At 38.9% G+C, this 14,977-nt stretch overlaps 1 protein-coding gene across 4 annotated transcripts in view; it reads right to left on the reverse strand.

Annotated features, from left to right (window-relative positions):
- The window catches only part of VCL (vinculin), a 115,464-nt gene that overhangs the window by 56,215 nt on the left and 44,272 nt on the right, over positions 1-14,977 (reverse strand). The gene's annotated exons all lie outside the window — the stretch shown is intronic.

Below are 14,977 nucleotides of genomic sequence, written 5' to 3' on the forward strand. Positions count from 1 at the left end.
AAAGAAAATGTCAAAGTATGGTGTTAAGCCAAACTTAATAATCAGACAAAGCAAAAAAAAGGGGAAAAACACAAAGAAAAAGGAGGAGGTAACATATAAAGTTCTCATTCATCTAGCCATGTGAAAACAGACATATGAAACTATGTTGTTAATTAAAAGATCACTAGTATTAATAACAGAAACAGTTAATAATAGTATAGTATTAATACAGTTTAATAAAGACCACTAGAACAGCCAAGGGTTTGGGTAGCGGGGAAGGGGTGAGGATCATTTAGAAGAGGAACTCAGGATGCATAAACCAAGTATTCTCCTTGACCTTCTTATACTGCTAACCCAATTACTCATCCATTAGTTAAAAAGAACCTAATTGTCTCTTCTAATCTAATATTAAATATACCCATTATATTATCACTGAGTAACACACAAGATAACAAACAAATTATTTAAAGTTAAAATGCTTGGCCAAAATTAAATACCCTCATTTGAAAACATAGAATATGTCACATACAAATAAAAACCTCCCTCACAAGGTTCCACAAGTATAAAGCAGTATTACATTGTTAAATAGAATTAAACCAACTTATGAATTCCATTCACATAAAAAACACTGGGCTGGGGGCAGCGCCTATGGCTCAAAGGAGTAGGGCACTGGCCCCAAATACCAGAGGTGGCAAGTTCAAACCCAGCCCTGGCCAAAAACTGAAAAAAAAAAAAAACACTGGGCTGTGGACACTGTCGGTATGTATATAAAGATGTAAAACGAACTGTTCAAACTCACAAGGAGCATACTAAGCAAAAACTAACATTGGCAGCATCAGGCAGCATATTACAAATATCAGTGAAGGGAAAGTTCTCTTTGACATGGCTTTTGATCAGTCTTAAAGGACTAGGTGTTGTGTTCTAATTTTTAAATTAAAAATTAATTCAATTTTAAATAAATAATATGCATATCCATATGTAATATGTAAACATATACACATATTTAAAACTAAAAGAGCATACAGTAAAAAATCTCCTTCCAGGCACCCAAATCCCATCCCATTTACAGCAATGTAGAGTTTCCCCCAATGCTGTATTTCCTCTGTATGTGAATGACTTTGTAAGGCATTTCAGGCATACAGAAACGAAATGCCTATTTCTCCCAATTGTTACACAGATAGGATCATACATGCACACTCTGCATTCTGCTTTTTTCACTTGGAGATGTTCTATTAAATGTACATAAAGAGACTCCTCAGACGTTTACACAGCTTACGTAATAATCCATAATCGGTGAGCCTGCTGCAATGAATCACCTTGAATACTTATCATTTACCCTGTATGAGTATATGTGCCGGATACATTCTAGAAATAGAATTGCTGAGTCAACGGTATGAATATTTATAATTTTAATATATGTTGCCATATTGTAGTCTGCAGAAATTATACTAATTTACATTCCTACCACAATGGATACGAGTAAACAAAACTGTTCTCACCATCACACGAATTCAAATCTAAGTTTTATGTGTAATCAACTTTTGGATCTTTACCAATGATCAACCATAATTGGATCCCAATATGGTTTCTTTCCAGTTGAGGTGAAATTCACATAACATACAAATAATCATCTTAAAGGGTAAAATTCTGTAGCATTTAGCGTATTTACAATGTTATACAACCACTACCTCTCTTCACTATCAAAACTCATCATCTCGGAAAAGCACCCAATATTCATTAAGTAATCACTCCCCATCCTCTCTGACCCCCACTCCCTGGCAACTACAAATCTGCTTTCTGTCTCACTGGATTTGTCTACTCTGGATATATAATATAAAGGGATTCACACACTATGTGACCTTTCTTGTCTGGCTTTTTTCATTTAGCCTTATGTTTTCAAGGTTCATCCTAGTTGTATCCTGTATCAGTACCTCATTTCTTTTTATGGCTGAATATTCCACCATATAAATATGCCACAATTTGTTTATTCATTAATCCACTAATGGACATTTGGGTTATTGATACCTTTTGGCATTTATTAATAATGCTGCTATAAACATTCATGCACAAACTTCTGTGTAGATACATTTTCATTTTGCTTGGATATATACCCAGGAGGGGAACTGCAAGTTTATATGGTAGTTCCATATTTAACTTTTTTTTTTTGAGACAAAGTCTCACTATATCACCCTTGGTAGAGTGCTATACCGTCATAGCTCACAGCAACCTCCATCTCTTAGACTTAAGGGATTCTTTTGCCTCAGCCTCCTAAGCAACTGGGACTACAGGCACCCACCACAATGCTCAGCTATTTTGTGGTTGCAGTTGTCATTGTTGTTTAGCTGTCCCAGGCTGGGTTAGAACCCGCCAGCCTGGGTGTATGTGGCCAGCGCCGTAACCACTGTGCTACAGGCGCCAAGCCCATGTTTAACTTATTGAGAAATTACTAAACTGTTTTACAGCATTGTACCATTTTACATTCCCACCAGCAATGTACTGATTCTCCATATCCTCACTAAGACTTCTTATTTATTTCTTACCTTTTTTTATTAAAGACATCACAGAGGGTGTGAAGTGGTTATCTTATTATGGTTTGGGATTACATTTCCTTAGTAGCCAATGATGGTGAACATCTTTTCATGTGCTTGTCCATTTTTACATCTTTTTTTAATATGTAAATAACATTTTAATAGAAAACTATATTTTCCAAAAGAAAATAAATATATTAAGACTGGCATTGTTTTACATTTTTGGTGTTTGTTTGTTTGGGTTTTTTTTTTTTTTTTGCCTTTTTATTTCTACTTTTTATAGTAATTTTTATTTTCTTCTTTAAATAAGAAAGCCAATATATCTCATATATAAACTTAAGTGGATTTTACAGATTACATATAGCATCACTCTAAAATAGGAAATTTTGTGTGTATATCCATCTGCTTTTTTTTTTTTTTTTTTGCTGGTTTTATATACAATTTGAAACATTTTCATCAAACTGGTTAACATAGCCTTCACGGCATTTTCTAGTTATTGTATTAAGACATTTATATTCTGCATTTAGTAAATTTCACATGTGCCCTTGATTTTTACATCTTTTATAGAGAAATGTCTATTTAAGTCTTCAGCCCATTTTTCAGTTGGGTTCTTTGTCTTTTGTTGTTGAGTTATAAGAGTTCCTTTTTTTTTTTTTTTTTAAAGACAGAATCTCACTTTGTTGCCCTCGGTAGAGTGCTACAGCTTCACAGCTCACGGCAACCTCCAGCTCTTAGGCTTGGGCGATTCTCTTGCCTCAGCCTCCGAGTAGCTGGGACTACAGGCACCTCCCACAACACAACACCCGGCTATTTTTTATTGCAATTTAGCTGGGGCCGAGTTTGAACCCGCCACCCTTGGTATGTGGGGCCAATGCTACTCACTGAGACACAGGCACCGCCCAAGAGTTCTTTATATAGGCTAGATATCACACTAAACCCTCATCAGATACATGATTAGATACATTATTTGCAAATATTTTCTCCTGGTCAGTGGGTTTACTCAAGATAGTTTTAATTTCTATTCTTTGAGGTTGAGAATTTTCATATTTTTATTAGAAAATAAAACCACACACATAAAAGATTAATTAACTACATTCAGACAAATACCATCTACCTAATAATCATGCTTCAGAAATAAAACACCACCAGACAGGTGTTACATTCCTATCCGTGGGAGGATGGCTTGAGTGCAGTTCAGGAAACTACCATTTGGCTTCTAAATCTATGGGTACATTATGTGCTCCCATGAAATTTATCACATCTTGGGCGGCGCCTGTGGCTCAAGGAGTAGGGCGCCGGTCCCATATGCCGGAGGTGGCGGGTTCAAACCCAGCCCCGGCCAAAAACCACAAAAAAAAAAAAGGAAATTTATCACATCTCGGTTTAGTCATCTCTCATAAAACTGTAAGCTCACCAAGGCCAAGAATCTTATCTATTTTATTAATTAATGCATTCAGAGTACAATGCCTGACACACTGTTGAATAAATTTTTATACCAAGTAGAAAGAATATAAAATCATCTAGCCCATAGAAATCTTTAACCTTGTTTTATTCTTTTCTAGAGAGAGGGTCTTGCTGTGATTCAGGCTGGCGTGTAGTGGTGTAATCATAGCTCACTGCAGCCTCAAACTTCTGGGGCTCAAGCAATCCTCCTGCCTCAGCCTCTCAAGCAGCTGGGACTACAGGCATATGCCATGTGGGGCCCAGCTAATTTTTTTTATTTTTTGAAGAGATGGAGTTTCACTATGTTGCTCAAACTGGTCTCAAACTCCTGGCCTCGAGCAATCTTCCTGCCTCAAATTCCCAAAGTGCTGGGATTACTTGAGCCACTGCACCCAGCCATCATTAATTTTAAAGAGTTCCAAAATTGATTTTATTTCCAGGAAACTTTCACATTGATAAAATTATAGAAAACAAACATAAGCATCACGGAATGCAACTCTTGCAATATACCTATTCATGAGGACCCAGTTACTGTAAGAGTTTTTCAAATTGGGAAAAAACAAAAAAACAAATGATAGCAATAACCATTATAGAGAAAGGAAACTGAAAAACAAGAGATAAAATAAAAAAGGTTTGCAGGAATCGAACTGATTTTTCACTAATGGTTCCCTTGTATGGTAAAATGATCAGTCCAAAACAGACACTGCACCATTTTTTTATACAGTAAGATATCTGATCTGCACATTAAAATTTAATGGCACTCATAAAAGCCAAACAAATCCCACGATGACTAGCCAGCAGTTAGAAACAGGAAGAAATCTGTCTCGTCTGTGGAAAATTTGATTTTACTTAAACATTCATGCTGCCTGGTTTCTTAAAGCCGATCTACTTCATCTTAGAAATCTGACATTTTAAAAAGCATTTTAAAGAATGAAAGTAGGGATACGGTCAGCTTCCTAAATAATCATGTATCTAAACTCTACACTAATAACACTTATTTAGATACTTTAAATCAATGAACTAGTACAGGTTAAGGCTTCTTTCTGCCTTTGTCTTCAACCTAAATTACTAGAAAATTCTTATGGTATATATCAAATGGACCAATGACAGCCCCATGGGATCCCAAAATATCCTCACTCATGACACTAATCTAGTCTATCCAGAATCGCCACTTGATAGAACATGAGAAACTCCTCAGCTCCATGTGATTTCAATTACACTAATCAAGCAGCTTAAACTTAAGCTGACTTTTTTATTTAAGAAAAATAAACACGGTGGTTTGTGCCTATAATCCTAGCATTCTCAGAGGCTGAGGTGGGTGGGTTGCTTAAGCTCAAGAGTTCAACACCAGCCTGAGCAAAAGTAAGACCCCATCTATAGAAATAGCCAGGCATTGTGGCAGGTGCCTATAGTCCCAGCTACTCGGGAGGCTGAGGCAAGAGAACCACTTGAGCCCAAGAGTTTGAGGTTGCTGTGAGCTATGAGGCCATAGCACTCTACTGAGGGCAACAAAGTGAGACTCTGTCTCAAAAAGAAAGAAAAGAAAAATAAAGAGGAAAATACATCCAGAGATTATAAAAAGTCTGCCCTAATTTCTCCTTTTTTTTTTTTTTTTTTTTGAGATTGATTCTCAAGTTGTTGCCCTGGGTAGAGTGCCAGGGCATCATCATAGCTCACAGCAACCTCCAATTCTTGGGCTCAAATGATCCTCCTGCCTCAGTTTTTCTATCTTTAGAGAAGGGGGTCTGGCTCTTGCTTAGGCTGGTCTCAAGCTTGTGAGCTCAAGCAATCCACCCATCTCAGCCTCGCAAAATGCTAGGATTACAGGCATGAGCCACCACGCCTGGCCTCTAAGTCTTTCTTAAATGTTCTTTAAGACTGTACCCAGAAAGAGCTACTAATCTCAAATCCTTTAACTTGAATTCTTTCATATATTTATTCATTTGCTATATTGAGGACCTACTACATGCTATGATTCCTAGAAATAGGAAGTTTTGGTGTTTTTTATTTATTTATTTTTTTGAGACAGTCTCAACTATGGTGTTCACTAGAGTACTGTAGTGTCATAGCTCACAGCAATCTCAACTTCCTGGGCTTAAACAATCCTCCTGCCTCAGTTTTTTCTATTTTTAGTAGAGACAGGATCTGATCCACCTTACCTGGCCTATTTTTTTTTTTTAATCCCTACCTTTAAGGAACATCTTGGTAAGAGGAAACAAAGACAAATAAACAAGTATAAATCAGTATGTAGACTTTTGTTCCATGTATACTGAGGGCGCAAAAAGCAGGAGTACGTCTGTACCTAAGAAGTTAGGAAAACAGTGATACAGAAGGTAATAATTACACTGCTCCTGCCTGCAGAAGCTCAGCACAACTTAATAAAGATGATTCTCTTCACAGCATCACTAAGGCTTTTTGACCATTCGAGTTTCTCTGACTCTAACACACACACAAACACATACCAACTCCTTTCTGTGAAAAATAACATGCATTTGCAATAGAACTAGTTTGACTAGGGAGGGCAGTCTACCATCACAAATGCAGGTAATTCGCTTACCCTGAAATCGAACAATCTCAATCTGCTTTTATAAAAATCAGTCATGGTATTCCCGCTCAATGATTTACCCAAAGAAAGGCGAGAGAGCTTTAGCTAAAGTAACATAAAGGAGGCTCGGTGCCTATAGCTCAGCAACTAGGGCGCTGGCCATATACACCGGGGCTAGCGGGTTCGAACCTGGCCCCTGCCTGCCAAACAACGAGAACTGCAACAAAAAAATAGCCGGACAGTGTGGCAGGCGCCTGTTGTCCAGCTACTTGGGAAGCTGAGGCAAGAGAATTGCTTAAGCCCAAGAGTTTGAGGTTGCTGTTAGCTGTGATGACACAGCACTCTACCAAGGGCAACAGCTTGAGACTCTGTCTCAAAAACATAATAATAATAATAAAAAGGAGACAGTCTAATGAGTCTTTTTAGACATATCTAGTCCATAATTTAAAACTGAAAAATTCTCTAAAATTAAACTTTCACCCACCCCTCCCCCCAAAGAAAAGTTGGGGAAGGGTTAAGGCGACTCATCTTTATCAAATTCACTGTTTTTCTGTTTTTCTTTTTTTTGAGACAGTCTCACTATGTCGGCCTGGGTTGAGTGCCATGGCGTCACAGCTCACAGCAACCTCAAATTCCTGGGCTCAAGCGATTCTCTTATCTCAGCCTCCCAAGTAGCTGGGACCACAGGCGCCTGCCACAGCACCCGGCTATTTTGTTGTTGTTCTGTTGTTGTTGTTGCAGTTGCCATTGTTGTCCTAGCTGGCCCGAGGCCAGGTTCAAAACCACCAGCCTCAGTGTATGTGGCAGGCGCCCTACCCACTGAGCTATGGGTGCCAACTCAAATTCACTGTTTTAATAAAAATTAAAATATAAAAACTGACCTTAAACAGTATAACCATTTAGTTTATAAAAACTCTCAAGAAAATTGTATTCTGATTGCTAAAGACTAAAGTGCTATGGAGCAGAACACCTGAAAATCTGACTTCCTGGCAGAGTGTCCTAGACTACGCCCAAGTAAACAGGTGTTTGTATCTTGGGACCTCTGTTTTAGAAAGAGAGCACACTAGTGAGAACACAAACAAAACTTATCATGTAAAACACTGACAACACTCAGGAGACAGGAAGGAACCAGGTGGAAGGAAGGAAGTTAGAGAACATGATCGGCTGATCAGTAAGCTTTGTTCTGCTGTGGCTATGGCACTCAGACCTCCCTCACTGTCATTTCCAACCGGTCTTATCCTGGCATAATTATTTGGGGCAAAGCAATTATAGGGCTATTTCTGCTCTGTTCTTTTTTCTTTTTTTCTGAGACATGGTCTCATTCTGTCACCCGGGGTACAGTACAGTGGCATCATCATAGTTCACTACAACCTCAAACTCCTTGGCCCAAGCTATTCTCCTGCCTCAGCCTTCTAGGTAGCTGCGATCACAGGTATGCGCCATCACACCCTGCTATTTTTTCTATTTGTTGTAAAGATGGTCTCACTATTGCTCAGGCTGGTCTTGAACTCCTGACCTCAAGCAATCCTCTTGCCTTGGCCTCCCAGAATGCTAGGATTACAGGCATAAGCCACCTGAACCCAGCCCCTCTGCTCTGTTCTAAATCTTTGTTGAGACTTTCCTTCCCTTCCCAATTAGGCAGGGTATCTCAGGGATCAAGGCCCAGATCATTTTCAAGTTTAAGAAGCCCATCATATTTAAAAATGAAGAAATGCCAAAACGGTTCATAAAAATGGTGGTATGTGTAGATTCAAGTGTTAACATTTAATAATTTTAATTGCATGATAATATCTTCTTCTAAGACTTTCTCTTTTTCTCTGTGCCTATATACATGGCCTCCTTTGAAGATATTAAGATTTATTTAAATTGTTGACCAAGACCAGCACGGTGATTCATGCCTGTAACCCCAACACTTTAGGAAGCCAAGGTAGAAAGATTGCTTTAGGCCAGGAGTTCCAGATAAACCTAGGCAACAAACCTAGCGAGATCTTATCTCTAATAAAAAAATAAAATTCTTTTTTTAGCCAGGTGTGGTGGCACCTGCAGTCCCAGCTACTTAGGAGGCGGGGGTGGGAAGATTGCTTGAGCCTATAAATCCAAGGCTGTAGTGAGCTCTGACTGCACCACTGCACTTCAGCCTGGGTGACAGAGCAAGATCTTGTCTCCTAAAAAAAGAAATTGTTCTTCTGTACAGCTAAGGAGACAACAACCAAAGCAAATAGACAACCTACACAATGGGAAAGGATATTTGCATATTTTGAATCAGATAAAAGCTTGATAACTAGGATCTATAGAGAACTCAAATTAATCCACATGAAAAAAGCCAATCCCATATATCAATGGGCCAAGAGACAGGAATAGAACCTTCTCTAAAGAAGACAGATAAATGGCTAACAAACATATGAAAAAATGCTCACCATCTCTAATTATTAGAGAAATGCAAATCCAAATCACCCTGAGATACCATCTAACCCCAGTGAGAATGGCCCACATCACAAAATCTCAAAACTGCAGATGCTGGCGTGGATGTGGAGAGAAGGGAACGCTTTTACACTACTGGTGGGACTGCAAACTAATACAACCTTTTTGGAAGGAAGTATGGAGAAACCTCAAAGAACTCAAGCTAGACCTCCCATTTGATCCTGCAATCCCATTACTGGGCATCTACCCAGAAGGAAAAAAATCCTTTTATCATAAGGACACTTGCACTAGACTGTTTATTGCAGCTCAATTTACAATCGCCAAAATGTGGAAACAGCCTAAATGCCCACCAACCCAGGAATGGATTAACAAGCTGTGGTATATGTACACCATGGAATACTATTCAGCCATTAAAAAAATGGAGACTTTACAGCCTTTGTATTAACCCGGATGGAAGTGGAACACATTATTCTTAGTAAAGCATCACAAGAATGGAGAAGCATGAATCCTATGTACTCAATTTTGATATGAGGACAGACGATTTTATGAATGAAAAGGACAATTCTATTGGAATGAATGAGTTAGAGATGTGCCTACCTAAATACAAAATGAAGTGGAAGAGACACAACAGGAGGATATTTTCACATAGGAAGAAAATTGCCCAAAAGTGGAATGGGATGTGAAGAAAAAAAAAAAAAGAATAATAAAATCTAGAGATATAAGCCAACAACAGGCATCAATCAGAAGTCATTCTAACAGAATAAAAACTTGTAATCTAACAATATTGCTTTCAAATATATAAAGCTAACACTGACAATTATAAAAATAATTAAGTCTTCAGTTAATGCAAGAGTTTTTTGTTTGTTTTTTTGAGACAGAGTCTCACTATGTCACCCTCAGTAGAGTGCTGTTACATTACAGCTCACAGCAACCTCAAACTCTTGGGCTTAAGCGATTCTCTTGCCTCAGCCTCCCAAGTAGCTGGGACTACAGGCCCCCGCCACAACGCCTGGCAGTTGCAGTTGTCACTGTTGTTTAGCAGGGCCAAGCTGGGCTTGAACCCACAAACTTCAGTGTATGTGGCTGGCGCCCTACCTACTGAGTTATGGGCACTGCCCATTGTGCAAGAGATTTTAATATACCTCCACAAAAACTGACAGTTCAGACAAACTATTAAGCCTTTAAAAGTTTGACCAGTAATATTTACATGTTGACCTAAATAATACAAATAAAACCCTATACCTAAGCAAAAGAAAATCTATTTTCTTGGTAAGCAAGCATAATACACTCACCAAAACTGACCACTTACTATTATTCATAAAAGAATTTCCCAGAATTGATATTATACAAACTGTGCCTTTGGGCACAATGCAATTAAATTAGAAACATAATGAAAAGATAGTAAAAAATTTCACAAGTTTTAAAATGTGTGCCTAAATAATACACATGGTTAAAGAGGAATTCACAACAAAAATCACAAAATATTTAGGGCTCGACGACAATTAAAGTAGGTAGGGTTTATCCTAAAAATGCAAGGATGGCTCATTATCAGAAAATCTACATCCATGTACTAGTCCATGGACTATCTTAACAGAGCAAAAGATAAAAATTATATAATTCTCTCCACAGATACAGAAAGGCATTAAATACAAAAAGCAAACATCATCAAAAGAAACATACTACAGAAGACTATTGATTAAGGGGGAAATATCTGTGAGGAAAGCTTAATAAGCAATTGAAGAATCAAGTCATTTATTCAGAGAAAACAAGTGAGAAACAAAGTTTAAGAAGCCCTTGAAGCGGGGCGGCACCTGTGGCTCAAGGAGTAGGGCACTGGTCCCATATGCCGGAGGTGGCAGGTTCAAACCCAGCCCCGGCCAAAAATCACAAAAAAAAAAAAAAAGAAGCTAATATGTAATCACCAAAATCTCCTTTCTTCCTTTTCAGGTACTTTCATGTATATTATTTCACCCCTTTAAGCCCCACATTAGAAGAGATTCTTGTAAAGAATAGTGAGAAAGTGGTTTAGTATACCACAATGGGCATAAGCCATGGAGTCAGTCCAGGATGAGAATCCCACCTCTGCCATTATGTACTGGGTAACTTTCAACAAGTTACTAAGCTTTTCTGAGTCTCAGCTTCATCATCTACAAAATGAAGTGGATTAAATAGCACAACTTAAAGTACTCAGCTCAGAGAATGTATTTAAGAAATGGCCCCTTGGGCGGCGCCTGTGGCTCAAGGAGTAGGGCGCCGGTCCCATATGCCAGAGGTGGTGGGTTCAAACCCAGCCCCGGCCAAAAAAGAAAAAAAAAAAAAAAAGAAAAAAAGAAATGGCCCCTTATGCCGGAGGTGGTGGGTTCAAACCCAGCCCCGGCCAAAAACTGCAAAAAAAAAAGATAAAAAGATATGGATCTATTGACAAGTGCGATGGTCACACTTGTAATCCTAGCACTCTGGGAGGCCAAGGTGGGTAGATTGCTTGAGCTCAGGAGTTCAAGACCAGCCTGGGCCAGAGAGATATCCCATCTCTAAAAAAAAAAATAGCAATTCTGGGCGGCGTCTGTGGCTCAGTCGGTAAGGCGCCGGCCCCATATACCGAGGGTGGCAGGTTCAAACCTGGCCCTGGCCAAACTGCAACCAAAAAATAGCCCGGCGTTGTGGCGGGCGCCTGTAGTCCCAGCTACTCGGGAGGCTGAGGCAAGAGAATCGCTTAAGCCCAGGAGTTGGAGGTTGCTGTGAGCTGTGTGATGCCACGGCACTCTACCGAGGGCCATAAAGTGAGACTCTGTCTCTACAAAAAAAAAAAAAAAATAGCAATTCCTTGGGTGGCGCCTGTGGCTCAAGGGGTAGGGTGCCGGTCCCATATGCCGGAGGTGGCGGGTTCAAACCCAGCCCCGGCCAAAAACCAAAAAAAAAAAAAAAAAAATAGCAATTCCAGAGGCTGAGGTAAGAGGATCAGTTGCTGTTAGCTATGCTGCCACAGCATTCTACCAACGGCAACAAAGTCAGACTCTGTCTCAAAAATAAATAAAGGAAATGGATCTATATTTATAGGGTTATTTTGGTCTTAATAAGGAAAAAGCAATAAAGATTTTACATGACTGTAAAAAAAAATCTAAAACCTTGAGATCTTCTTAATTTAGAACTATACCTACATAGGAAAAGTCAAAGTGATAATTAAAGGAATATTAGATCTAATTGCTTTTAGTGTTTCTCCTTCCTTTTGTAGGGTAGGTGTGGGGCAGCCGATGACCTCAAATCATCTATAAAATAAAGAAGTTAAATAATGTCTATGATTACTTTTAACTTTAAAATTTGTATGACTTTAACTTCTTTATGATTTATGAATTGCGAGATGATGCTTCACATCACAAATTACATCTGTGCTTTTCCTTCTTTGTAAATACTCAGGGTAGTACCAGTTAGTACTAGCTAGAGTGCAAGAGATGGGCTACATGACTTCCTGGAAGGTTAGATGGGAAAAAACATGGACTTGGAAGCCACAAAACCACCAACCAGAAACCTGTCCTGCCATTTATGAGCTGAGCAACCTTGAGTTAGATCATCAAACCTCAGTCTTTTTATCTGAAAAGTGAGTTTATTAATACCTTGAAATGGGTCTTCTCAGAATTATATAAGGAAATGAAAATATTATATTTAACTACTTGGTCCAATAATACATATTCAATAAATGCGAGTTCTCTTGACACCTTTAGTTCTTTTCAACCATATAATTTTGATTACTTTTTAGACAAAAAAACTAAAGTACAGTCATGTGGTTCATAATTATGCTTCCATCAATAACAGATGGCATACACCACAGTAGTCACATGAGATGATAATGCCAAGCTTTTACTACACCTTTTCTATGTTTAGATATATCTGTATGCACAAATACTTACCACTGTAATACTTACCTATTACTTTCGTACAGCAGCCTAGGAGCAACAGGCTCACTGTGCGGTAGACTTTAGTGTCTAGCTTTGGTGTACGTACTCTCTATGATGTTCACACAATAGTGTGTGAACTAATAAGCCATTTCTCAGAAGATATCCCTATCATTAAAAAACACATGAGTGTATTTTTTTTTAATTGAGACAGAGACTCACTTTGTCGCCCTCAGTAGAGTGCAGTGGCATCATAGCTCACAGCAACCTCAAACTCTTAGGCTCAAGCGATTCTCTTGCCTCAGCCTCCCTAATAGCTAAGACTACAAGCGCCCATCACAACGCCCAGCTATTTGTTGTTGTTGTTGTTGTTGATGTTGTTTAGCAGACCCAGGCCAGGTTCGAACCCACCAGCCCTGGTGCATGTGGCCAGTGCCCTAACTACTGAGCTATAGGCGCCCAGCCAACACAGGAGTATATTATAATACCAGTCTAAAGTTTTGTTTCTTTCTTTTTTTTTTTTTTTTTTGAGACAGCGTCTCACTTGGTCACTCTTAGTAGAGTGCTGTGGCATCTTAGCTCATAGCAACCTCAAACTCTTGGGCTCAAGTGATTCTCTTGCCTCAGCCTCCAGAGTAGCTGGGACTATAGGCACCTGCTATTTTTTTGTTGTGGTTTGGCCGGGGCCAGGTTCAAACACCCCACCCTTGGTATATAGGGCCGGCGCCCTACTCAGTGAGCCACAGGTGCCACCCTGTTTGTTTATTTCTTAATCATAAAGGGTACACAAAATAAACCAAGATTCAATCCCTGCCAAACTGTTTAGAACTCTTCCCTTGCAGAAGGCTCAAAAATGCACAAATCATTTTGAGAAAGTCTGTGAAAAATAGTAGTACCCAACAATGTTTAATGTGGCAAGTCCAAAGGTCAACTATTTAAAGTTTGAGTGCTTACACTAGGTCAGTGGTTCTCAACCTTCCTAATGCTGCGGCCCTTTAACACAGTTCCTATGGGTCGTGACGCACAGGTTGAGAAGCACTGCTCTAGGTCAAAAATGCAACAAGGCAGTTGGCAGAGGTGAATGATTATCTCGCAGACATTTGGTCATCCATGTTAAGAGACAAAAATCTTCTCTTAAAATACAGTAGCAGTAGAAAGGATCACAAAAAACTCAACTTCAAAAAAAAAAAACATTAAAATTACACATTAGCCCCAGGCAAACAGGGCAATAAGTGATATGATCAAAGAATTCTAAAAAAAGATATTCTGTGCACTTTTACCCATAAGAGGGTTTAGAAATGCAAATTTCACCACAAATTATTTTGAGTATTCAAGATCATAACCAAAGAAAAAGCTAAATATAAGAGCTAGTGATCTAAGTCCCAGCTACTCGGGAGGCTGAGGCAAGAGAATCGCTTAAGCCCAGGAGTTGGAGGTTGCCGTGAGCTGTGACGCCATAGCACTCTACCGAGGGCCATAAAGTGAGACTCTGTCTCTACAAAAAAAAAAAAAAAAAAAAGAGCTAGTGATCTAAAAATAATGACACCATTACTTTAGGTCAAAAGAGATCTATGGGGTAGGGCCTGTGGCTGAAATGAGTAGGGCGCTGGCCCCATATACTGGAGGTGGTGGGTTCAAACCCGGCCCTGGCCAAAAACGGCAAAAAAAAAAAAAGGCTAGGAAAAAAAAGGCAATCTAAATTAAGTATAAGCATGTTTTACTCCTTTTCAGACTTCTGCTTTGTATTTGAACTTAAATTATGATAAGATCATATAAATATATGCCATAATTGTGCTTAACTAATAAAGTTCAAGGGTTAAAACAAGGTAATTCCCAGGAAATGTGACTAATGGCAATCATGTAACAATAGTGCACCCTTTCACATAGTATTTTATTCAATAAGCAGAAACAGTATGTTTCAAAAATAGTCCAAGCTGGGGAATCCATACAAGTTTTACTATTCACAGCAGTACTGAGGCAGAAAGTGACAATGCTGTTCAGTTCTAAGAGAAACCATCATTTGCCTTCTAACCATGTGTACTATGCCCTTTTCAAGGGTTCTTATCGCAAGACCCCCTCAGCAGTGACATCTTCTGAGCCTTGGATAGGGCCCAAGGACTGCCTTCCTAATTTGTTTCTGCTCCACTGCCGAAATAAGAATGAAATTCTAT

Source organism: Nycticebus coucang, chromosome 3, assembly GCF_027406575.1.
Source record: "Nycticebus coucang isolate mNycCou1 chromosome 3, mNycCou1.pri, whole genome shotgun sequence".
NCBI lineage: Eukaryota > Metazoa > Chordata > Mammalia > Primates > Lorisidae > Nycticebus > Nycticebus coucang.